Below are 26,215 nucleotides of genomic sequence, written 5' to 3'. Positions count from 1 at the left end.
GAGTTGCATCCATCCAATAAGAGACCGAGTAGAAGTGACAGTTCTGTCAGTCGAATATGAGACTTTTAATGGCAGGGTTGTGAGTTTGAGTGCCATTCTGTTTTTCCCTTTTTTAAGGCTTCATGAGCAGAGAGTACAGGGAGTGTTTGAAATGAGCAAGTCTCGCTTTGATTCAGGACTCTTACCTCTCAGCAGCATCTCACTATGAAAGATTGAATTTGATCTCATTTCATTCTCAGCTCGGGGTCTGTGCGGCTCAGTGGCACTTCTGGCTGTCTCCCGCTTCACAATCCATCAGTACTGAGAAAGCAATGGGGAATATTACTCACATGTTGTGTTCTTTAATTTCTTGGAAAACTTGAATGTATGTATTTTCTTCCAAAACAAGGACACCAAGCCACTGTTAATGTAGGGCTGAAATAGCTCAGTTGGGAGCGCGTTAGACTGAAAATCTAAAAGTCCCTGGTTCAATCCCGGGTTTCAGCAATTTCGCTTCCTTATGTGTCCCTTGCCTTGGTTTTGATTTTCCAGTTGCACAATTTACTTTGAGATTATTTACCAAGCACCAGTGGATTGAATTTGAGAAACAACACAGAAGGTGGTCATTTGGCCTATCACGTCCATGCTGGCTCTCCCCGGAGCAATCTAGTCAGTTCCACTCACCAGCTCGATCCCTTTCCTCCTGCAACTTTATTTCCTTCAAGTATCCATCCAATTTCCTTTTCAAATCATTGATTGTCTCTGCTTCCACCACACTCGTGGGCCAAGACATTACCACCCACAACATAAAACATTCCACCTCATCAAGCATGGGAAATACTTACTTCTTCTATATTTGCTTATTCTCTATTTCTATGAGAATAGACTGGCAGTCAACATGAAAGGAAACCCAAAAATCTTCGAGCAGCATGTAAATGATAAGTAAGAGGTAGTAAGAGGTTGAGTCGGGCCTATTAGGGACAAAAAGGATAATATAAGCTTAGAGGTGCAGGGCAATGTTAATCTACTTAATGAGTACTTTGCATCAGTGATTACTAAGGAAGTGGAATTTGACAAAATATCAGTTGAAGTGAAGAAAGTAGAGGCAATGGAGAGAGTACAAATTAGGAGAGGGAGGTACTAAAAAGGCTGGCTGTGCTCAGGGAAGATAAATCACCTGGTCCGGATGGCTCACAACCCAGGTTGCGAAAGGAAATGCGGATGCAGATAACGGAAGGGCTTGCTATAATCTTCCAATCTTCCCTGGATACGGGGGTGGTGCCAGAGGATTAAACAGTGGCAAATGCGACACCCTTATTCAAGAAAGGGTGTAAGGACAGTCCGGGTAACTACAGACTAGTTAGATTAACAGCAGCGGTGGGTAAGGTTTTAGAAAGAATAATCAGGGTAAAAAATCAACAGTCACTTGGAGAGGTTCGAGTTAATTAAGTAGAGTGAGCATGGATTTATAAATGGGAGTTCATGCTTGACTAATCTAACTGCATTTTTTGATGAACTAACAGAGCAGGTTGATGAAGGGAATGCAGTGGATGTTGTTTATATGGATTTTAAGGAAGCGTTTGACAAGGTACCACATAAAAGGGCGGTTAACAAAATTGAGGTTCGTGGTATAGGAGGGTCAGTGTCCAATTGGATAGAAAATTGGTTTAAGGACAGAAAACAGCGAGTCTTATTAAATGGTTCTTTGTCAGACTGGAGGATAGTCGACAGTGGTGTTCCCCAAGGGTCAGTGCTAGAACCACTGCTTTTTCTGCTCAAGGTAATTGACTTGGATCTTGGAATACAGAGTAGAATCTCAAAATATCCCGATGACAACAAACTTGGAGGAGTGGCAAACAGTGAGGATGATATGAACTGCCTGCAACAGGACAGTGATAGGCTAGCAGAATGGGCAGACAGGTGGCAGATGGAATTTAATAGTGACAAGTGTGAGGTGATGTATTTTGGCATAAGGAATAGGGAGAGGCAATATATACTTAATGGCACAGTTCTAAAGAGTGTACTGGAATAGAGGGACATGGGGTTCATGTGCATCAATCTTTGAAGGTGGCAAGACATATTGCGAGAGTGGTTCGCAAAGCATATGGGATCTTGGGCTTTATAAATAGAGGCATTGAGTACAAAAGCAGGGAAGTTATGCTGAACCATTATAAAACTCTGGTTAGGCCCCAATTGGAGTGTTGCTTCCAGTTCTGCTCAGCAGACTTTAGAAAGAATGTGAGGGTCCTTGAGAGGACGCAGAGGCGATTTACCAGAATGGATCCAGGGATGGGGGATTTTAGTTACAAGGTTAGGTTGGAAAAGCTAGGATTATTCTGCCTATATCAAAGGAGATTGAGTGGAGAATTGATAGAGGTGTAAAACACCTCCAGAGAACAGGCCATCCTGGACTGGGTATTGTGTAATGAGAAAGGATTAGTTAACAATCTTGTTGTGTGGGGTCCCTTGGGGAAGTGCGCCCATAATATGATAAAATTCTTCATTAAGATGGAGAGTGAGAGAGTTGATTCCGAGACTCGGGTCCTGAATCTAAACAAAGGAAACTATGAAGGTATGAGGCGGGAGTTGGCTATGATAGATTGGGGAACGTTACTTAAAGGGTTGACAGTGGATAGGCAATGGCTCGCATTTAAAGAGCGCATGGATGAATTACAACAATTGTTCATTCCTGTCTGTGCAAAAGTAAAACAGGAAGGGTGGCTCAACTGTGGCTTATAAAAGAAATTAAGGAAAGTATTAGATCCAAGGAGGAGAAATATAAAATGGCCAGAACAAGCAGCAAACCTGAAGATTGTGAGCAGTTTGGAATTCAGCAGAGGAGGACAAAAGGATTGATTAAGAAGGGGGAAATCGAGTATGAGAGTAAGCTAGCAAAGAACATAAAAACTGACTGTAAAAGCTTCCATAGATATGTGTAGAGAAAAAGATTAGTGAAGACAATTGTGGGCCCCTTACAGTCAGAAACGGGGGAATTTATAATGGGGAACAAAGAAATGGCAGACCAATTAAATACATACTTTGGATCTGTCTTCACAAAGGAGGATACAAATTATCTCCCAGAAATGTTGGGGAACATAGGGTCTAGTGAGAAGGAGGAACTGTATGAAATCAGTATTAGTAGGGAATGTTTGGGAAATTGATGGGATTGAAGGCCGATAAATCCCCAGGGCCTGATAATCTACATCCCAGAGTAATTAAGGAAGTGGCCCTTGAAATAGCAGATGCATTTCTGGTCTTTTTTCAAAATTCTATCGACTCTGGAACAGTTCCAATGGATTGGACGGTCGTTAATGTAACTCCGCTATTTAAAAAAAGAGGCAGAAAGAAAACAGCGAATTATATACCGGTTAGCCTGACATCGGTCGTGGGGAAAATGCTGGAGTCCATTATAAAAGATGTAATAGCAGAGTGCAATAATAACTCGTCTCCACTCCTAGTATTTCTAAATCCCACACATTCACTATAATGTGAACAATTATTTCCTGTTGTGTCTCTCTCAGATTTGTAAACTTCACTGTATTGGAGTGAGGTGACATCTACTGGCGGGAAGCAAGAACTGCAATCAAGCAGCAGAAACTCCACAGTCTGTCAGGGTTAAAGAAACATTGCAATGTGAGGATCCAGCGAAGTGGTTTGATTGGGTAGATGGAGACATGATTCTACTTGTGGTGGTGTCTGAAGCAAAGGCCAGAAATACAAAATTGTCATTAATAAAAGAAATGAGGAATTCATGAAAAATGTAGTAACGTAGTGAATGGTTAGAATGTGGATAGAATAGAAAGTGAGATTGGATGGACAGAAGCAGTCTGAAAGGATGGCTGAAACAAAAGGTGAGTGCCCTGAAACGTTAACTGTGTTTCTCACAGCACAGATGCTGCCAGAGCTGCTGAACATTTCTAGCACTTTCTGTTTTTATTTCAGCATTTGCAGGATGTTGCTTTGATCTGAAAAAAAATGGATGATTGGCTGGGGTGTTCCAGTGAAATTCCACAGCAGCGAATAAAGCATGACTTGTCAGTGGCTCGTTGGTCTAGGGGTATGATTCTCGCTTTGGGAGTATGGTTAATTAACATGCGAGAGATCCCGGGTTCAAGTCCCGGACGAGCCCTTGTCTGCTGGCATTTTTAGATTAAGGTTATCTATTGGTTTCAGCCTTGCAGAAGGTGGAATTGACTTCCATACGGAGCTGGCTTGAGGACCAGACAACTGGATTCAAAGAGCTTGTCGACAAAATTGTAATTAACTAAATGTACAGATAGCCAAGTGGGAATATAAAGTTGTTGCTGTAATTGTGACCTGACTCCAAAAACAACAGGACTGGAATGGAATGGAATTCTTCAGTGTTTCTGTTGTTTGGCTTGCATTGACTCATCGATTTTCTTGTTTTTCACTTTGTCGATGCCTTTGAATAATTGTGGATCCTTCTTCAGGGTGTCTTCTTTCACCAGGTAGTTCTGACCTCTGATGATGTTGATTGTAATCAGCTTCAATTCGCTGATAGTTTTGGAAGTGAGCAGATTTCGTTTGCTTGAGTCTACAACATGGAACTCAGTCTGACATGTGGACCCATGGGAGGATTTGAATGCCATCCCTGCGTTGGAGTTGCATCCATCCAATAAGAGACCGAGTAGAAGTGACAGTTCTGTCAGTCGAATATGAGACTTTTAATGGCAGGGTTGTGAGTTTGAGTGCCATTCTGTTTTTCCCTTTTTTAAGGCTTCATGAGCAGAGAGTACAGGGAGTGTTTGAAATGAGCAAGTCTCGCTTTGATTCAGGACTCTTACCTCTCAGCAGCATCTCACGATGAAAGATTGAATTTGATCTCATTTCATTCTCAGCTCGGGGTCTGTGCGGCTCAGTGGCACTTCTGGCTGTCTCCTGCTTCACAATCCATCAGTACTGAGAAAGCAATGGGGAATATTACTCACATGTTGTGTTCTTTAATTTTTTGGAAAACTTGAATGTATGTATTTTCTTCCAAAACAAGGACACCAAGCCGCTGTTAATGTAGGGCTGAAATATCTCAGTTGGGAGAGTGTTAGACTGAAGATCTAAAGGTCCCTGGTTCAATCCCGGGTTTCAGCAATTTCTCTTCCTTATGCGTCCCTTGCCTTGGTTCTGATTTTCCAGTTGCACAATTTACTTTGAGATTATTTCCCAAGCACCAGTGGATTGAATTTGAGAAACAACACAGAGTCATTTACAACATAGAAGGTGGTCATTTGGCCTATCACGTCCATGCTGGCTCTCCCCGGAGCAATCTAGTCAGTTCCACTCACCAGCTCGATCCCTTTCCTCCTGCAAGTTTCTTTCCTTCAAGTATCCATCCAATTTCCTTTTCAAATCATTGATTGTCTCTGCTTCCACCACACTCGTGGGCCAAGATATTACCACCCACAACATAAAAAATTCCACCTCATCAAGGATGGGAAATACTGACATCTTCTATATTTGCTTATTCTCTATTTCTATGAGAATAGACTGGCAGTCAACATGAAAGGAAACCCAAAAATCTTCGAGCAGCATGTAAATGATAAGTGGGTAGTAAGAGGTTGAGTCGGGCCTATTAGGGACAAAAAGGATAATATAAGCTTAGAGGTGCAGGGCAATGTTAATCTACTTAATGAGTACTTTGCATCAGTGATCACTAAGGAAGTGGAATTTGACAAAATATCAGTCGAAGTGAAGAAAGTAGAGGCAATGGAGAGGGTACAAATTGAGAGAGGGAGGTACTAAAAAGGCTGGCTGTGCTTAGGGAAGATAAATCACCTGGTCCGGATGGCTCACATCCCAGGTTGCGAAAGGAAATGCGGATGCAGATAACGGAAGGGCTTGCTATAATCTTCCAATCTTCCCTGGATACGGGGGAGGTGCCAGAGGATTAAACAGTGGCAAATGCGACACCCTTATTCAAGAAAGGGTGTAAGGACAGTCCGGGTAACTACAGGCTAGTTAGATTAACAGCAGCGGTGGGTAAGGTTTTAGAAAGAATAATCAGGGTAAAAAATCAACAGTCACTTGGAGAGGTTCGAGTTAATTAAGGAGAGTGAGCATGGATTTATAAATGGGAGTTCATGCTTGACTAATCTAACTGCATTTTTTGATGAACTAACAGAGCAGCTTGATGAAGGGAATGCAGTGGATGTTGTTTATATGGATTTTAAGGAAGCGTTTGACAAGGTACCACATAAAAGGGCGGTTAACAAAATTGAGGTTCGTGGTATAGGAGGGTCAGTGTCCAATTGGATAGAAAATTGGTTTAAGGACAGAAAACAGCGAGTCTTATTAAATGGTTCTTTGTCAGACTGGAGGATAGTCGACAGTGGTGTTCCCCAAGGGTCAGTGCTAGAACCACTGTTTTTTTTGCTCAAGGTAAGTGACTTGGATCTTGAAATACAGAGTAGAATCTCAAAATATGCCGATGACACCAAACCTGGAGGAGCGGCAAACAGTGAAGATGATATGAACTGCCTGCAACAGGACAGTGATAGGCCAGCAGAATGGGCAGACAGGTGGCAGATGGAATTTAATAGTGACAAGTGTGAAGTGATGTATTTTGGCATAAGGAATAGGGAGAGGCAATATATACTTAATGGCACAGTTCTAAAGAGTGTTCTGGAATAGAGGGACTTGGGGTTCATGTGCATCAATCTTTGAAGGAGGCAAGTCATATTGCGAGAGTGGTTCGCAAAGCATATGGGATCTTGGGCTTTATAAACAGAGGCATTGAGTACAAAAGCAGGGAAGTTATGCTGAACCATTATAAAACTCTGGTTAGGCCCCAATTGGAGTGTTGCTTCCAGTTCTGCTCAGCAGACTTTAGAAAGAATGTGAGGGTCCTTGAGAGGACGCAGAGGCGATTTACCAGAATGGATCCAGGGATGGGGGATTTTAGTTACAAGGTTAGGTTGGAAAAGCTAGGATTATTCTGCCTTTCTCAAAGGAGATTGAGTGGAGAATTGATAGAGGTGTATAACACCTCTAGAGAACAGGCCATCCTGGACTGGGTATTGTGTAATGAGAAAGGATTAGTTAACAATCTTGTTGTGTGGGGTCCCTTGGGGAAGTGCGCCCATAATATGATAAAATTCTTCATTAAGATGGAGAGTGAGAGAGTTGATTCCGAGACTCGGGTCCTGAATCTAAACAAAGAAAACTATGAAGGTATGAGGCGGGAGTTGGCTATGATAGATTGGGGAACATTACTTAAAGGGTTGACAGTGGATAGGCAATGGCTAGCATTTAAAGAGCGCATGGATGAATTACAACAATTGTTCATTCCTGTCTGTGCAAAAGTAAAACAGGAAGGGTGGCTCAACTGTGGCTTACAAAAGAAATTAAGGAAAGTATTAGATCCAAGGAGGAGAAATATAAAATGGCCAGAACAAGCAGCAAACCTGAAGATTGTGAGCAGTTTGGAATTTAGCAGAGGAGGACAAAAGGATTGATTAAGAAGGGGGAAATAGAGTATGAGAGTAAGCTAGCAGAGAACATAAAAACTGACTGTAAAAGCTTCTATAGATATGTGTAGAGAAAAAGATTAGTGAAGACAAATGTGGGCCCCTTACAGTCAGAAACGGGGGAATTTATAATGGGGAAGAAAGAAATGGCAGACCAATTAAATACATACTTTGGATCTGTCTTCACAAAGAATTTTTTAGAACATTACAGCGCAGTACAGGCCCTTCGGCCCTCGATGTTGCGCCGCCCTGTGAAACCATCTGACCTACACTATTCCATTTTCATCCATGTGTCTATCCAATGTCCACTTAAATGCCCTTAAAGTTGGCGAATCTACTACTGCTGCAGGCAGGGCGTTCCACGCCCTTACTACTCTCTGAGTAAAGAAACTACCTCTCACATCTGTCCGATATCTATCACCCCTCAACTTGAAGCTATGTCCCCTCGTGTTTGCCATCACCATCCGAGGAAAAAGACGCTCACTATCCACCCTATCTAACCCTCTGATTATCTTATATGTCTCTATTAAGTCACCTCTCCTCCTCCTTCTCTCCAACGAAAACAACCTCAAGTCCCTCAGCCTTTCCTCCATACCAGGCAACATCCTAGTAAATCTCCTCTGTACCCTTTCCATAGCTTCCACATCCTTCCTATAATGCGGTGACCAGAACTGCACGCAATACTCCAGGTGCGGTCTCACCAGAGTTTTGTACAGCTGCAGCATGACATCGTGGCTCCGAACTCGACCCCCCTACTCATAAAAGCTAACACACCATATGCCTTCTTAACAGCCCTATTAACCTGGTTAGCAACCTTCAGGGATTTATGCACCTGGACACCAAGATCTCTCTGTTCATCTACAGTACCAAGAATCCTCCCATTAGCCCAGTACTCTGCATTCCTGTTACTCCTTCCAAAGTGAATCACCTCACACTTTTCCGCATTAAACTCCATTTGCCATCTCTCAGCCCAGCTCTGCAGCCTATCTATGTCTCTCTGTACCCGACAACATCCTTCGGCACTATCCACAACTCCACCGACCTTAGTGTCATCTGCAAATTTACTAACCCACCCTTCTACACCCTCTTCCAGGTCATTTATAAAAATGACAAACAGCAGTGGCCCCAAAACAGATCCTTGCGGTACACCACTAGTAACTAAACTCCAGGATGAACATTTGCCATCAACCACCACCCTCTGTCTTCTTTCAGCTAGCCAATTTCTGATCCAAAGCTCTAAATCACCTTCAACCACATACTTGCGTATTTTCTGCAATAGCCTACCGTGGGGAACCTTATCAAACGCCTTACTGAAATCCATATACACCACATCCACTGCTTTACCCTCATCCACCTGTTTGGTCACCTTCTCGAAAAACTCAATAAGGTTTGTGAGGCACGACCTACCCGTCACAAAACCGTGCTGACTATCTCTAATGTACTTATTCTTTTCAAGATGATTATAAATCCTGTCTCTTATAAACTTTTCCAACATTTTACCCACAACCGAAGTAAGGCTCACAGGTCTATAATTACCAGGGCTGTCTCTACTCCCCTTCTTGAACAAGGGGACAACATTTGCAATCCTCCAGTCTTCCGGCACTATTCCTGTCGACAATGACGACATAAAGATCAAGGACAAAGGCTCTGCAATCTCCTCCCTAGCTTCCCAGAGAATCCTAGGATAAATCCCATCTGGCCCAGGGGACTTATCTATTTTCACACTTTCCAAAATTGCTAACACCTCCTCCTTGTGAACCTCAATCCCATCTAGCCTCGTAGCCTGAATCTCAGTATTCTCAACAACATTTTCTTTCTCTACTGTAAATACTGACGCAAAATATTCATTTAACACTTCCCCTATCTCCTCTGATTCCACACACAACTTCCCACTACTATCCTTGATTGGCCCTAATCTAACTCTAGTCATTCTTTTATTCCTGATATACCTATAGAAAGCCTTAGGGTTTTCCCTGATCCGATCCACCAATGACTTCTCGTGTCCTCTCCTTGCTCTTCTTAGCTCTCCCTTTAGATCCTTCCTGGCTAGCTTGTAACTCTCAAGCGCCCTAACTGAGCCTTCACGTCTCATCCTAACAAAAGCCTTCTTCTTCCTCTTGACAAGCGCTTCAACTTCTTTAGTAAACCACGGCTCCCTCGCACGACAACTTCCTCCCTGCCTCACAGGTACATACTTATCAAGGACACGCAGTAGCTGCTCCTTGAATAAGCTCCACATTTCGATTGTTCCCATCCCCTGCAGTTTCCTTCCCCATCCTACGCATCCTAAATCTTGCCTAATCGCATCATAATTTCCTTTCCCCCAGTTATAATTCTTGCCCTGCGGTATATACCTGTCCCTGCCCATCGCTAAGGTAAACCTAACCGAATTGTGATCACTATCACCAAAGTGCTCACCTACATCTAAATCTAACACCTGGCCGGGTTCATTTCCCAGTACCAAATCCAATGTGGCATCGCCCCTGGTTGGCCTGTCTACATACTGTGTCAGAAAACCCTCCTGCACACACTGGACAAAAACTGACCCATCTAAAGTACTCGAACTATAGTACTTCCAGTCGATATTTGGAAAGTTAAAGTCCCCCATAACAACTACCCTGTTACTCTCACCCCTGTCGAGAATCATCTTCGCTATCCTTTCCTCTACATCTCTGGAACTATTCGGAGGTCTATAAAAGACTCCCAACAGGGTAACCTCACCTCTCCTGTTTCTAACCTCAGCCCATACTACCTCAGTAGCCGAGTCCTCAAACGTCCTTTCTGTCGCTGTAATACTCTCCTTGATTAACAATGCCACACCCCCCCCTCTTTTACCATCTTCTCTGTTCTTACTGAAACATCTAAATCCCGGAATCTGCAACATCCATTCCTGCCCCTGCTCTACCCATGTCTCCGAAATGGCCACTACATCGAGATCCCAGGTACCAACCCATGCTGCAAGCTCACCCACCTTATTCCGGATGCTCCTGGCGTTGAAATAGACACACTTTAAACCAGGTTCTTGCTTGCCAGTGCCCTCTTGCGTCCTTGTAACCATATCCCTGACCTCACTACTCTCAACATCCTGTACACTGGCACCACAATTTAGGTTCCCATTCCCCTGCTGAATTAGTTTAAACCCCCCCGAAGAGCACTAGCAAACCTCCCCCCCAGGATATTGGTACCCCTCTGGTTCAGGTGAAGACCATCCTGTTTGTAGAGGTCCCACCTACCCCAGAAAGAGCCCCAATTATCCAGGAAACCAAAACCCTCCCTCCTGCACCATCCCTGCAGCCACGTGTTCAACTCCTCTCTCTCCCTATTCCTCGCTTCGCTATCACGTGGCACGGGCAACAACCCAGAGATAACAACTCTGTTTGTTCTCGCTCTAAGCTTCCACCCTAGCTCCCTAAATTTCTGTCTTAAATCCCCATCTCTCTTCCTACCTATGTCGTTGGTGCCTATGTGGACCACGACTTGGGGCTGCTCCCCCTCCCCATTAAGGATCCCAAAAACACGATCCGAGACATCACGAACCCTGGCACCTGGGAGGCAACTACCAACCGTGAGTCTCTCTCGTTCCCACAGAACCTCCTATCTGTTCCCCTAACTATGGAGTCCCCAATGACTAATGTTCTGCTCCTCTTCCCCCTTCCCTTCTGAGCAACAGGGACAGACTCTGTGCCAGATATCTGTACCCCATTGCTTACCCCTGGTAAGTCGTCCCCCGCAACAGTATCCAAAACGGTATACCTGTTGTTGAGGGAAACGGCCACAGGGGATCCCTGCACTGCCTGCTGGTTCCCTCTCCTTCCCCTGACGGTAACCCATCTACCTACTTCTTTTACCTGAGGTGTGACTACCTCCCCATAACTCCTCTCAATAACCTCCTCCGCCTCCCGAATGATCCGAAGTTCATCCAGCTCCAGCTCCAGTTCCCTAACGCGGTTCTCGAGGAGCTGGAGTTGGGTGCACTTCCCACAGATGCAGTCAGCAGGGACACTCTTGGCGACCCTTACCTCCCACATTCTGCAGGAGGAACATGCAACTGCCTTAACCTCCATTCCCACTATTCCAAATTCCCAACAAATCTACTGAAAAACAAAAAGTCAAAACTTGTTAGGTTAGCAATCCAACGGACAGAACTTCCTAAATAAAAAGCTTACCTTATCAACACACCAGAGTACTTTTTTTATGGTTAGAGGAGGAGGGTGGGTGGGAGACACTACACGTGTAGTGTCTCGGGTACAGCCACCACACAAATATATACCTTTTTCCTTACCCAGCAGTCCCCTGGTCCTCCGAGAACAAAAGGGAATTCACTTTTAAACTTACGCTGAAATTGACTTCTCAGCTGCAAGCCCGTTCACGCACCTCCGCTGCTATCCACGCTGCGGCCACCGAAACTAAAAGAAAGAGATTCTAAACCACACAAATATATACCTTTTTCCTTACCCAGCAGTCCCCTGGTCCTCCGAAAACAAAAGGGAATTCACTTTTAAACTTACGCTGAAATTGACTTCTCAGCTGCAAGCCCGTTCACGCACCTCCGCTGCTATCCACGCTGCGGCCACCGAAACTAAAAGAAAGAGATTCTAAACCACACAAATATATACCTTTTTCCTTACCCAGCAGTCCCCTGGTCCTCCGAGAACAAAAGGGAATTCACTTTTAAACTTAAGCTGAAATTGACTTCTCAGCTGCAAGCCCGTTCACGCACCTCCGCTGCTATCCACGCTGCGGCCACCGAAACTAAAAGAAAGAGATTCTAAACCACACAAATATATACCTTTTTCCTTACCCAGCAGTCCCCTGGTCCTCCGAAAACAAAAGGGAATTCACTTTTAAACTTACGCTGAAATTGACTTCTCAGCTGTAAGCCCGTTCACGCACCTCCGCTGCTAAACACGCTGCGGCCACCGAAACTAAAAGAAAGAGATTCTAAACTACACAAATATATACCTTTTTCCTTACCCAGCAGTCCCCTGGTCCTCCGAGAACAAAAGGGAATTCACTTTTAAACTTACGCTGAAATTGACTTCTCAGCTGCAAGCCCGTTCACGCACCTCCGCTGCTATCCACGCTGCGGCCACCGAAACTAAAAGAAAGAGATTCTAAACCACACAAATATATACCTTTTTCCTTACCCAGCAGTCCCCTGCTCCTCCGAGAACAAAAGGGAATTCACTTTTAAACTTACGCTGAAATTGACTTCTCAGCTGCAAGCCCGTTCACGCACCTCCGCTGCTATCCACGCTGCGGCCACCGAAACTAAAAGAAAGAGATTCTAAACCACACAAGTATATACCTTTTTCCTTACCCAGCAGTCCCCTGGTCCTCCGAAAACAAAAGGGAATTCACTTTTAAACTTACGCTGAAATTGACTTCTCAGCTGTAAGCCCGTTCACGCACCTCCGCTGCTATCCACGCTGCGGCCACCGAAACTAAAAGCTAAAAAACTAAAAAGGAGGATACAAATTATCTCCCAGAAATGTTGGGGAACATATGGTCTAGTGAGAAGGAGGAACTGTATGAAATCAGTATTAGTAGGGAATGTTTGGGAAATTGATGGGATTGAAGGCCGATAAATCCCCAAGGCCTGATAATCTGCATCCCAGAGTACTTAAGGAAGTGGCCCTTGAAATAGCAGATGCATTTCTGGTCTTTTTTCAAAATTCTGTAGACTCTGGAACAGTTCAAATGGATTGGATGGTAGTTAATGTAACTCCACTATTTAAAAAAAGAGGCAGAAAGAAAACAGCGAATTATATACCGGTTAGCCTGACATCAGTCGTGGGGAAAATGCTGGAGTCCATTATAAAAGATGTAATAGCAGAGTGCAATAATAACTCGTCTCCACTCCTAGTATTTCTAAATCCCACACATTCACTATAATGTGAACAATTATTTCCTGTTGTGTCTCTCTCAGATTTGTAAACTTCACTGTATTGGAGTGAGGTGACATCTACTGGCGGGAAGCAAGAACTGCAATGAAGCAGCAGAAACTCCACAGTCTGTCAGGGTTAAAGAAACATTGCAATGTGAGGAGAGAGCGAAGTGGTTTGATTGGGTAGATGGAGACATGATTCCACTTGTGGTGGTGTCTGAAGCAAAGGCCAGAAATACAAAATTGTCATTAATAAAAGAAATGAGGAATTCATGAAAAATGTAGTAACGTAGTGAATGGTTAGAATGTGGATAGAATAGAAAGTGAGATTGGATGGACAGAAGCAGTCTGAAAGGATGGCTGAAACAAAAGGTGAGTGCCCTGAAACGTTAACTGTGTTTCTCACAGCACAGATGCTGCCAGAGCTGCTGAACATTTCCAGCACTTTCTGTTTTTATTTCAGCATTTGCAGGATGTTGCTTTGATCTGAAAAAAAATGGATGATTGGCTGGGGGGTTCCAGTGAAATTCCACAGCAGCTAATAAAACTTGACTTGTCAGTGGCTCGTTGGTCTAGGGGTATGATTCTCGCTTAGGGAGAATAGTTAATTAACATGCGAGAGATCCTGGGTTCAAGTCCCGAACGAGCCCTGGTCTGTTGGCATTTTTAGATTAAGGTTATCTATTGGTTTCAGCCTTGCAGAAGGTGGAATTGACTTCCATACGGAGCTGGCTTGAGGACCAGACAACTGGATTCAAAGAGCTTGTCGACAAAATTGCAATTAACTAAATGTACAGATAGCCAAGTGGGAATATAAAGTTGTTGCTGTAATTGTGACCTGACTCCAAAAACAACAGGACTGGGTTCTGGACTGGAATGGAATGGAATTCTTCAGTGTTTCTGTTGTTTGGCTTGCATTGACTCATCGATTTTCTTGTTTTTCACTTTGTCGATGCCTTTGAATAATTGTGGATCCTTCTTCAGGGTGTCTTCTTTCACCAGGTAGTTCTGACCTCTGATGATGTTGATTGTAATCAGCTTCAATTCGCTGATAGTTTTGGAAGTGAGCAGATTTCGTTTGCTTGAGTCTACAACATGGAACTCAGTCTGACATGTGGACCCATGGGAGGATTTGAATGCCATCCCTGCGTTGGAGTTGCATCCATCCAATAAGAGACCGAGTAGAAGTGACAGTTCTGTCAGTCGAATATGACACTTTTAATGGCAGGGTTGTGAGTTTGAGTGCCATTCTGTTTTTCCCTTTTGTAAGGCTTCATGAGCAGAGAGTACAGGGAGTGTTTGAAATGAGCAAGTCTCGCTTTGGTTCAGGACTCTTACCTCTCAGCAGCATCTCACTATGAAAGATTGAATTTGATCTAATTTCATTCTCAGCTCGGGGTCTGTGCGGCTCAATGGCACTTCTGGCTGTCTCCCGCTTCACAATCCATCAGTACTGAGAAAGCAATGGGGAATATTACTCACATGTTGTGTTCTTTAATTTTTTGGAAAACTTGAATGTATGTATTTTCTTCCAAAACAAGGACACCAAGTCACTGTTGATGTAAGGCTGAAATAGCTCAGTTGGGAGAGCGTTAGACTGAAGATCTAAAGGTCCCTGGTTCAATCCCGGGTTTCAGCAATTTCGCTTCCTTATGCGTCCCTTGCCTTGGTTCTGATTTTCCAGTTGCACAATTTACTTTGAAATTATTTACCAAGCACCAGTGGATTGAATTTGAGAAACAACACAGAGTCATTTACAGCACAGAAGGTGGTCGTTTGGCCTATCACGTCCATGCTGGCTCTCCCCGGAGCAATCTAGTCAGTTCCACTCACCAGCTCGGTCCCTTTCCTCCTGCAAGTTTCTTTCCTTCAAGTATCCATCTAATTTCCTTTTCAAATCATTGATTGTCTCTGCTTCCACCACACTCGTGGGCCAAGACATTACTACCCACAGCATAAAAAATTCCACCTCATCAAGGATGGGAAATACTTATATCATCTATATTTGCTTATTCTCTCTTTCTATGAGAATAGACTGACAGTCAACATGAAAGGAAACCCAAAAATCTTCGAGCAGCATGTAAATGATAAGTGGGTAGTAAGAGGTTGAGTCGGGCCTATGAGGGACAAAAAGGATAATATAAGCTTAGAGGTGCAGGGCAATGTTAATCTACTTAATGAGTACTTTGTATCAGTGATCACTAAGGAAGTGGAATTTGACAAAATATCAGTCGATGTGAAGAGAGTAGAGTCAATGGAGAGGGTACAAATTGAGAGAGGGAGGTACTAAAAAGGCTGGCTGTGCTTAGGGAAGATAAATCACCTGGTCCGGATGGCTCACATCCCAGGTTGCGAAAGGAAATGCGGATGCAGATAACGGAAGGGCTTGCTATAATCTTCCAATCTTCCCTGGATACGGGGGAGGTGTCAGAGGATTAAACAGTGGCAAATGCGACACCCTTATTCAAGAAAGGGTGTAAGGACAGTCCGGGTAACTACAGGCTAGTTAGATTAACAGCAGCGGTGGGTAAGGTTTTGGAAAGAATAATCAGGGTAAAAAATCAACAGTCACTTGGAGAGGTTCGAGTTAATTAAGGAGAGTGAGCATGGATTTATAAATGGGAGTTCATGCTTGACTAATCTAACTGCATTTTTTGATGAACTAACAGAGCAGGTTGATGAAGGGAATGCAGTGGATGTTGCTTATATGGATTTTAAGGAAGCGTTTGACAAGGTACCACATAAAAGGGCGGTTAACAAAATTGAGGTTCGTGGTATAGGAGGGTCAGTGTCCGATTGGATAGAAAATTGGTTTAAGGACAGAAAACAGCGAGTCTTATTAAATGGTTCTTTGTCAGACTGGAGGATAGTCGACAGTGGTGTTCCCCAAGGGTCAGTGCTAGAACCACTGCTTTTTTTGCTCAAGGTAATTGACTTGGATCTTGGAATACAGAGTAGAATCTCAAAATATGCCGATGACACCAAACCTGGAGGAGCGGCAAACAGTGAAGATGATATGAACTGCCTGCAACAGGACAGTGATAGGCTAGCAGAATGGGCAGACAGGTGGCAGATGGAATTTAATAGTGACAAGTGTGAGGTGATGTATTTTGGCATAAGGAATAGGGAGAGGCAATATATACTTAATGGCACAGTTCTAAAGAGTGTACTGGAATAGAGGGACTTGGGGTTCATGTGCATCAATCTTTGAAGGAGGCAAGTCATATTGCGAGAGTGGTTCGCAAAGCATATGGGATCTTGGGCTTTATAAGTAGAGGCATTGAGTACAAAAGCAGGGAAGTTATGCTGAACCATTATAAAACTCTGGTTAGGCCCCAATTGGAGTGTTGCTTCCAGTTCTGCTCAGCAGACTTTAGAAAGAATGTGAGGGTCCTTGAGAGGACGCAGAGGCGATTTACCAGAATGGATCCAGGGATGGGGGATTTTAGTTACAAGGTTAGGTTGGAAAAGCTAGGATTATTCTGCCTTTCTCAAAGGAGATTGAGTGGAGAATTGATAGAGGTGTATAACACCTCTAGAGAACAGGCCATCCTGGACTGGGTATTGTGTAATGAGAAAGGATTAGTTAACAATCTTGTTGTGTGGGGTACCTTGGGGAAGTGCGCCCATAATATGATAAAATTCTTCATTAAGATGGAGAGTGAGAGAGTTGATTCCGAGACTCGGGTCCTGAATCTAAACAAAGAAAACTATGAAGGTATGAGGCGGGAGTTGGCTATGATAGATTGGGGAACGTTACTTAAAGGGTTGACAGTGGATAGGCAATGGCTAGCATTTAAAGAGCGCATGGATGAATTACAACAATTGTTCATTCCTGTCTGTGCAAAAGTAAAACAGGAAGGGTGGCTCAACTGTGGCTTACAAAAGAAATTAAGGGAAGTATTAGATCCAAGGAGGAGAAATATAAAATGGCCAGAACAAGCAGCAAACCTGAAGATTGTGAGCAGTTTGGAATTTAGCAGAGGAGGACAAAAGGATTGATTAAGAAGGGGGAAATAGAGTATGACAGTAAGCTAGCAGAGAACATAAAAACTGACTGTAAAAGCTTCTATAGATATGTGTAGAGAAAAAGATTAGTGAAGACAAATGTGGGCCCCTGACAGTCAGAAACGGGGGAATTTATAATGGGGAACAAAGAAATGGCAGACCAATTAAATACATACTTTGGATCTGTCTTCACAAAGGAGGATACAAATTATCTCCCAGAAATGTTGGGGAACATAGGGTCTAATGAGAAGGAGGAACTGTATGAAATCAGTATTAGTAGGGAATGTTTGGGAAATTGATGGGATTGAAGGCCGATAAATCCCCAAGGCCTGATAATCTGCATCCCAGAGTACTTAAGGAAGTGGCCCTTGAAATAGCAGATGCATTTCTGGTCTTTTTTCAAAATTCTGTAGACTCTGGAACAGTTCAAATGGATTGGACGGTAGTTAATGTAACTCCACTATTTAAAAAAAGAGGCAGAAAGAAAACAGCGAATTATATACCGGTTAGCCTGACATCAGTCGTGGGGAAAATGCTGGAGTCCATTATAAAAGATGTAATAGCAGAGTGCAATAATAACTCGTCTCCACTCCTAGTATTTCTAAATCCCACACATTCACTATAATGTGAACAATTATTTCCTGTTGTGTCTCTCTCAGATTTGTAAACTTCACTGTATTGGAGTGAGGTGACATTTTACTGGCGGGAAGCAAGAACTGCAATGAAGCAGCAGAAACTCCACAGTCTGTCAGGGTTAAAGAAACATTGCAATGTGAGGAGAGAGCGAAGTGGTTTGATTGGGTAGATGGAGACATGATTCCACTTGTGGTGGTGTCTGAAGCAAAGGCCAGAAATACAAAATTGTCATTAATAAAAGAAATGAGGAATTCATGAAAAATGTAGTAACGTAGTGAATGGTTAGAATGTGGATAGAATAGAAAGTGAGATTGGATGGACAGAAGCAGTCTGAAAGGATGGCTGAAACAAAAGGTGAGTGCCCTGAAACGTTAACTGTGTTTCTCACAGCACAGATGCTGCCAGAGCTGCTGAACATTTCCAGCACTTTCTGTTTTTATTTCAGCATTTGCAGGATGTTGCTTTGATCTGAAAAAAAATGGATGATTGGCTGGGGGGGTTCCAGTGAAATTCCACAGCAGCTAATAAAGCTTGACTTGTCAGTGGCTTGTTGGTCTTGGGGTATGATTCTCGCTTAGGGAGAATAGTTAATTAACATGCGAGAGATCCCGGGTTCAAGTCCTGAACGAGCCCTGGTCTGCTGGCATTTTTAGATTAAGGTTATCTATTGGTTTCAGCCTTGCAAAAGGTGGAACTGACTTCCATACGGAGCTGGCTTGAGGACCAGACAACTGGATTCAAAGAGCTTGTCGACAAAATTGCAATTAACTAAATGTACAGATAGCCAAGTGGGAATATAAAGTTGTTGCTGTAATTGTGACCTGACTCCAAAAACAACAGGACTGGGTTCTGGACTGGAATGGAATGGAATTCTTCAGTGTTTCTGTTGTTTGGCTTGCATTGACTCATCGATTTTCTTGTTTTTCACTTTGTCGATGCCTTTGAATAATTGTGGATCCTTCTTCAGGGTGTCTTCTTTCACCAGGTAGTTCTGACCTCTGATGATGTTGATTGTAATCAGCTTCAATTCGCTGATAGTTTTGGAAGTGAGCAGATTTCGTTTGCTTGAGTCTACAACATGGAACTCAGTCTGACATGTGGACCCATGGGAGGATTTGAATGCCATCCCTGCGTTGGAGTTGCATCCATCCAAAAAGAGACCGAGTAGAAGTGACAGTTCTGTCAGTCGAATATGAGACTTTTAATGGCAGGGTTGTGAGTTTGAGTGCCATTCTGTTTTTCCCTTTTTTAAGGCTTCATGAGCAGAGAGTACAGGGAGTGTTTGAAATGAGCAAGTCTCGCTTTGATTCAGGACTCTTACCTCTCAGCAGCATCTCACGATGAAAGATTGAATTTGATCTCATTTCATTCTCAGCTCGGGGTCTGTGCGGCTCAGTGGCACTTCTGGCTGTCTCCCGCTTCACAATCCATCAGTACTGAGAAAGCAATGGGGAATATTACTCACATGTTGTGTTCTTTAATTTTTTGGAAAACTTGAATGTATGTATTTTCTTCCAAAACAAGGACACCAAACCGCTGTTAATGTAGGGCTGAAATAGCTCAGTTGGGAGAGCGTTAGACTGAAGATCTAAAGGTCCCTGGTTCAATCCCGGGTTTCAGCAATTTTGCTTCCTTATGCGTCCCTTGCCTTGGTTCTGATTTTCCAGTTGCACAATTTACTTTGAGATTATTTCCCAAGCACCAGTGGATTGAATTTGAGAAACAACACAGAGTCATTTACAACATAGAAGGTGGTCATTTGGCCTATCACGTCCATGCTGGCTCTCCCCGGAGCAATCTAGTCAGTTCCACTCACCAGCTCGATCCCTTTCCTCCTGCAAGTTTCTTTCCTTCAAGTATCCATCCAATTTCCTTTTCAAATCATTGATTGTCTCTGCTTCCACCACACTCGTGGGCCAAGACATTACCACCCACAACATAAAAAATTCCACCTCATCAAGGATGGGAAATACTTACATCTTCTATATTTGCTTATTCTCTATTTCTATGAGAATAGACTGGCAGTCAACATGAAAGGAAACCCAAAAATCTTCGAGCAGCATGTAAATGATAAGTGAGTAGTAAGAGGTTGAGTCGGGCCTATTAGGGACAAAAAGGATAATATAAGCTTAGAGGTGCAGGGCAATGTTAATCTACTTAATGAGTACTTTGCATCAGTGATCACTGAGGAAGTGGAATTTGACAAAATATCAGTCGAAGTGAAGAAAGTAGAGTCAATGGAGAGGGTACAAATTAGGAGAGGGAGGTACTAAAAAGGCTGGCTGTGCTTAGGGAAGATAAATCACCTGGTCCGGATGGCTCACATCCCAGGTTGCGAAAGGAAATGCGGATGCAGATAACGGAAGGGCTTGCTATAATCTTCCAATCTTCCCTGGATACGGGGGAGGTGCCAGAGGATTAAACAGTGGCAAATGCGACACCCTTATTCAAGAAAGGGTGTAAGGACAGTCCGGGTAACTACAGGCTAGTTAGATTAACAGCAGCGGTGGGTAAGGTTTTAAAAAGAATAATCAGGGTAAAAAATCAACAGTCACTTGGAGAGGTTCGAGTTAATTAAGGAGAGTGAGCATGGATTTATAAATGGGAGTTCATGCTTGACTAATCTAACTGCATTTTTTGATGAACTAACAGAGCAGGTTGATGAAGGGAATGCAGTGGATGTTGTTTATATGGATTTTAAGGAAGCGTTTGACAAGGTACCACATAAAAGGGCGGTTAACAAAATTGAGGTTCGTGGTATAGGAGGGTCAGTGTCCAATTGGATAGAAAATTGGTTTAAGGACAGAAAACAGCGAGTCTTATTAAATGGTTCTTTGTCAGACTGGAGGATAGTCGACAGTGGTGTTCCCCAAGGGTCAGTGCTAGAACCACTGTTTTTTTTGCTCAAGGTAAGTGACTTGGATCTTGGAATACAGAGTAGAATCTCAAAATATGCCGATGACACCAAACCTGGAGGAGCGGCAAACAGTGAAGATGATATGAACTGCCTGCAACAGGACAGTGATAGGCTAGCAGAATGGGCAGACAGGTGGCAGATGGAATTTAATAGTGACAAGTGTGAGGTGATGTATTTTGGCATAAGGAATAGGGAGAGGCAATATATACTTAATGGCACAGTTCTAAAGAGTGTTCTGGAATAGAGGGACTTGGGGTTCATGTGCATCAATCTTTGAAGGAGGCAAGTCATATTGCGAGAGTGGTTCGCAAAGCATATGGGATCTTGGGCTTTATAAACAGAGGCATTGAGTACAAAAGCAGGGAAGTTATGCTGAACCATTATAAAACTCTGGTTAGGCCCCAATTGGAGTGTTGCTTCCAGTTCTGCTCAGCAGACTTTAGAAAGAATGTGAGGGTCCTTGAGAGGACGCAGAGGCGATTTACCAGAATGGATCCAGGGATGGGGGATTTTAGTTACAAGGTTAGGTTGGAAAAGCTAGGATTATTCTGCCTTTCTCAAAGGAGATTGAGTGGAGAATTGATAGAGGTGTATAACACCTCTAGAGAACAGGCCATCCTGGACTGGGTATTGTGTAATGAGAAAGGATTAGTTAACAATCTTGTTGTGTGGGGTACCTTGGGGAAGTGCGCCCATAATATGATAAAATTCTTCATTAAGATGGAGAGTGAGAGAGTTGATTCCGAGACTCGGGTCCTGAATCTAAACAAAGAAAACTATGAAGGTATGAGGCGGGAGTTGGCTATGATAGATTGGGGAACGTTACTTAAAGGGTTGACAGTGGATAGGCAATGGCTAGCATTTAAAGAGCGCATGGATGAATTACAACAATTGTTCATTCCTGTCTGTGCAAAAGTAAAACAGGAAGGGTGGCTCAACTGTGGCTTACAAAAGAAATTAAGGGAAGTATTAGATCCAAGGAGGAGAAATATAAAATGGCCAGAACAAGCAGCAAACCTGAAGATTGTGAGCAGTTTGGAATTTAGCAGAGGAGGACAAAAGGATTGATTAAGAAGGGGGAAATAGAGTATGACAGTAAGCTAGCAGAGAACATAAAAACTGACTGTAAAAGCTTCTATAGATATGTGTAGAGAAAAAGATTAGTGAAGACAAATGTGGGCCCCTTACAGTCAGAAACGGGGGAATTTATAATGGGGAACAAAGAAATGGCAGACCAATTAAATACATACTTTGGATCTGTCTTCACAAAGGAGGATACAAATTATCTCCCAGAAATGTTGGGGAACATAGGGTCTAGTGAGAAGGGGGAACTGTATGAAATCAGTATTAGCAGGCAATGTTTGGGAAATTGATGGGATTGAAGGCCGATAAATCCCCAGGGCCTGATAATCTACATCCCAGAGTACTTAAGGAAGTGGCCCTTGAAATAGCAGATGCATTTCTGGTCTTTTTTCAAAATTCTATCGACTCTGGAACAGTTCCAATGGATTGGACGGTAGTTAATGTAACTCCACTTTTTAAAAAAAGAGGCAGAAAGAAAACAGCGAATTATATACCGGTTAGCCTGACATCAGTCGTGGGGAAAATGCTGGAGTCCATTATAAAAGATGTAATAGCAGAGTGCAATAATAACTCGTCTCCACTCCGAGTATTTCTAAATCCCACACATTCACTATAATGTGAACAATTATTTCCTGTTGTGTCTCTCTCAGATTTGTAAACTTCACTGTATTGGAGTGAGGTGACATCTACTGGCGGGAAGCAAGAACTGCAAGCAAGCAGCAGAAACTCCACAGTCTGTCAGGGTTAAAGAAACATTGCAATGTGAGGATACAGCGAAGTGGTTTGATTGGGTAGATGGAGACATGATTCCACTTGTGGTGGTGTCTGAAGCAAAGGCCAGAAATACAAAATTGTCATTAATAAAAGAAATGAGGAATTCATGAAAAATGTAGCAACGTAGTGAATGGTTAGAATGTGGATAGAATAGAAAGTGAGATTGGATGGACAGAAGCAGTCTGAAAGGATGGCTGAAACAAAAGGTGAGTGCCCTGAAACGTTAACTGTGTTTCTCACAGCACAGATGCTGCCAGAGCTGCTGAACATTTCCAGCACTTTCTGTTTTTATTTCAGCATTTGCAGGATGTTGCTTTGATCTGAAAAAAAATGGATGATTGGCTGGGGTGTTCCAGTGAAATTCCACAGCAGCTAATAAAGCCTGACTTGACAGTGGCTCGTTGGTCTAGGGGTATGGTTCTCGCTTTGGGAGTATGGTTAATTAACATGTGAGAGATCCTGGGTTCAAGTCCCGGACGAGCCCTGGTCTGCTGGCATTTTTAGATTAAGGTTATCTATTGGTTTCAGCCTTGCAGAAGGTGGAATTGACTTCCATACGGAGTTGGCTTGAGGACCAGACAACTGGATTCAAAGAGCTTGTCGACAAAATTGTAATTAACTAAATGTACAGATAGCCAAGTGGGAATATAAAGTTGTTGCTTGAATTGTGACCTGACTCCAAAAACAACAGGACTGGAATGGAATGTAATTCTTCAGTGTTTCTGTTGTTTGGCTTGCATTGACTCATCGATTTTCTTGTTTTTCACTTTGTCGATGCCTTTGAATAATTGTGGATCCTTCTTCAGGGTGTCTTCTTTCACCAGGTAGTTCTGACCTCTGATGATGTTGATTGTAATCAGCTTCAATTCGCTGATAGTTTTGGAAGTGAGCAGATTTCGTTTGCTTGAGTCTACAACATGGAACTCAGTCTGACATGTGGACCCATGGGAGGATTTGAATGCCATCCCTGCGTTGGAGTTGCATCCATCCAATAAGAGACCGAGTAGAAGTGACAGTTCTGTCAGTCGAATATGAGACTTTTAATGGCAGGGTTGTGAGTTTGAGTGCCATTCTGTTTTTCCCTTTTTTAAGGCTTCATGAGCAGAGAGTACAGGGAGTGTTTGAAATGAGCAAGTCTCGCTTTGATTCAGGACTCTTACCTCTCAGCAGCATCTCACGATGAAAGATTGAATTTGATCTCATTTCATTCTCAGCTCGGGGTCTGTGCGGCTCAGTGGCTCTTCTGGCTGTCTCCCGCTTCACAATCCATCAGTACTGAGAAAGCAATGGGGAATATTACTCACATGTTGTGTTCTTTAATTTTTTGGAAAACTTGAATGTATGTATTTTCTTCCAAAACAAGGACACCAAGCTGTTGTTAATGTAGGGCTGAAATAGCTCAGTTGGGAGAGCGTTAGACTGAAGATCGAAAGGTCCCTGGTTCAATCCCGGGTTTCAGCAATTTTGCTTCCTTATGCGTCCCTTGCCTTGGTTCTGATTTTCCAGTTGCACAATTTACTTTGAGATTATTTCCCAAGCACCAGTGGATTGAATTTGAGAAACAACACAGAGTCATTTACAACATAGAAGGTGGTCATTTGGCCTATCACGTCCATGCTGGCTCTCCCCGGAGCAATCTAGTCAGTTCCACTCACCAGCTCGATCCCTTTCCTCCTGCAAGTTTCTTTCCTTCAAGTATCCATCCAATTTCCTTTTCAAATCATTGATTGTCTCTGCTTCCACCACACTCGTGGGCCAAGACATTACCACCCACAACATAAAAAATTCCACCTCATCAAGGATGGGAAATACTTACATCTTCAATATTTGCTTATTCTCTATTTCTATGAGAATAGACTGGCAGTCAACATGAAAGGAAACCCAAAAATCTTCGAGCAGCATGTAAATGATAAGTGGGTAGTAAGAGGTTGAGTCGGGCCTATGAGGGACAAAAAGGAAAATATAAGCTTAGAGGTGCAGGGCAATGTTAATCTACTTAATGAGTACTTTGCATCAGTGATCACTGAGGAAGTGGAATTTGACAAAATATCAGTCGATGTGAAGAGAGTAGAGTCAATGGAGAGAGTACAAATTAGGAGAGGGAGGTACTAAAAAGGCTGGCTGTGCTTAGGGAAGATAAATCACCTGGTCCGGATGGCTCACATCCCAGGTTGCGAAAGGAAATGCGGATGCAGATAACGGAAGGGCTCGCTATAATCTTCCAATCTTCCCTGGATACGGGGGAGGTGCCAGAGGATTAAACAGTGGCAAATGCGACACCCTTATTCAAGAAAGGGTGTAAGGACAGTCCGGGTAACTACAGGCTAGTTAGATTAACAGCAGCGGTGGGTAAGGTTTTAGAAAGAATAATCAGGGTAAAAAATCAACAGTCACTTGGAGAGGTTCGAGTTAATTAAGGAGAGTGAGCATGGATTTATAAATGGGAGTTCATGCTTGACTAATCTAACTGCATTTTTTGATGAACTAACAGAGCAGGTTGATGAAGGGAATGCAGTGGATGTTGTTTATATGGATTTTAAGGAAGCGTTTGACAAGGTACCACATAAAAGGGCGGTTAACAAAATTGAGGTTCGTGGTATAGGAGGGTCAGTGTCCAATTGGATAGAAAATTGGTTTAAGGACAGAAAACAGCGAGTCTTATTAAATGGTTCTTTGTCAGACTGGAGGATAGTCGACAGTGGTGTTCCCCAAGGGTCAGTGCTGGAACCACTGTTTTTTTTGCTCAAGGTAAGTGACTTGGATCTTGGAATACAGAGTAGAATCTCAAAATATGCCGATGACACCAAACCTGGAGGAGCGGCAAACAGTGAAGATGATATGAACTGCCTGCAACAGGACAGTGATAGGCTAGCAGAATGGGCAGACAGGTGGCAGATGGAATTTAATAGTGACAAGTGTGAGGTGATGTATTTTGGCATAAGGAATAGGGAGAGGCAATATATACTTAATGGCACAGTTCTAAAGAGTGTTCTGGAATAGAGGGACTTGGGGTTCATGTGCATCAATCTTTGAAGGAGGCAAGTCATATTGCGAGAGTGGTTCGCAAAGCATATGGGATCTTGGGCTTTATAAACAGAGGCATTGAGTACAAAAGCAGGGAAGTTATGCTGAACCATTATAAAACTCTGGTTAGGCCCCAATTGGAGTGTTGCTTCCAGTTCTGCTCAGCAGACTTTAGAAAGAATTTGAGGGTCCTTGAGAGGACGCAGAGGCGATTTACCAGAATGGATCCAGGGATGGGGGATTTTAGTTACAAGGTTAGGTTGGAAAAGCTAGGATTATTCTGCCTTTCTCAAAGGAGATTGAGTGGAGAATTGATAGAGGTGTATAACACCTCTAGAGAACAGGCCATCCTGGACTGGGTATTGTGTAATGAGAAAGGATTAGTTAACAATCTTGTTGTGTGGGGTCCCTTGGGGAAGTGCGCCC

The 26,215-nt window shown here is 43.1% G+C and overlaps 6 non-coding genes across 6 annotated transcripts; all 6 read left to right on the top strand.

Annotated features, from left to right (window-relative positions):
- The first annotated feature begins 413 nt into the window (after positions 1-413).
- On the top strand, positions 414-486 carry trnaf-gaa (transfer RNA phenylalanine (anticodon GAA)). The gene has a single exon. It is a non-coding gene; the product is annotated as a tRNA-Phe (tRNA).
- A 3,533-nt stretch (positions 487-4,019) lies between these two features.
- Positions 4,020-4,108, top strand: trnap-ugg (transfer RNA proline (anticodon UGG)). The gene is given in 2 exon segments: positions 4,020-4,055; positions 4,073-4,108. It is a non-coding gene; the product is annotated as a tRNA-Pro (tRNA).
- A 904-nt stretch (positions 4,109-5,012) lies between these two features.
- Positions 5,013-5,085, top strand: trnaf-gaa (transfer RNA phenylalanine (anticodon GAA)). The gene has a single exon. It is a non-coding gene; the product is annotated as a tRNA-Phe (tRNA).
- Positions 5,086-14,913: 9,828 nt separating this feature from the next.
- trnaf-gaa (transfer RNA phenylalanine (anticodon GAA)) lies at positions 14,914-14,986 on the top strand. Its single transcript has one exon. It is a non-coding gene; the product is annotated as a tRNA-Phe (tRNA).
- A 4,554-nt stretch (positions 14,987-19,540) lies between these two features.
- Positions 19,541-19,613, top strand: trnaf-gaa (transfer RNA phenylalanine (anticodon GAA)). Its single transcript has one exon. It is a non-coding gene; the product is annotated as a tRNA-Phe (tRNA).
- A 4,540-nt stretch (positions 19,614-24,153) lies between these two features.
- On the top strand, positions 24,154-24,226 carry trnaf-gaa (transfer RNA phenylalanine (anticodon GAA)). The gene has a single exon. It is a non-coding gene; the product is annotated as a tRNA-Phe (tRNA).
- Positions 24,227-26,215: the final 1,989 nt, after the last annotated feature.

Source organism: Heterodontus francisci, chromosome 35, assembly GCF_036365525.1.
Source record: "Heterodontus francisci isolate sHetFra1 chromosome 35, sHetFra1.hap1, whole genome shotgun sequence".
NCBI classification, from domain to species: domain Eukaryota; kingdom Metazoa; phylum Chordata; class Chondrichthyes; order Heterodontiformes; family Heterodontidae; genus Heterodontus; species Heterodontus francisci.
Note: the sequence above shows the minus strand (reverse complement) of the source record. Positions and strands in the feature narration are given on the sequence as shown.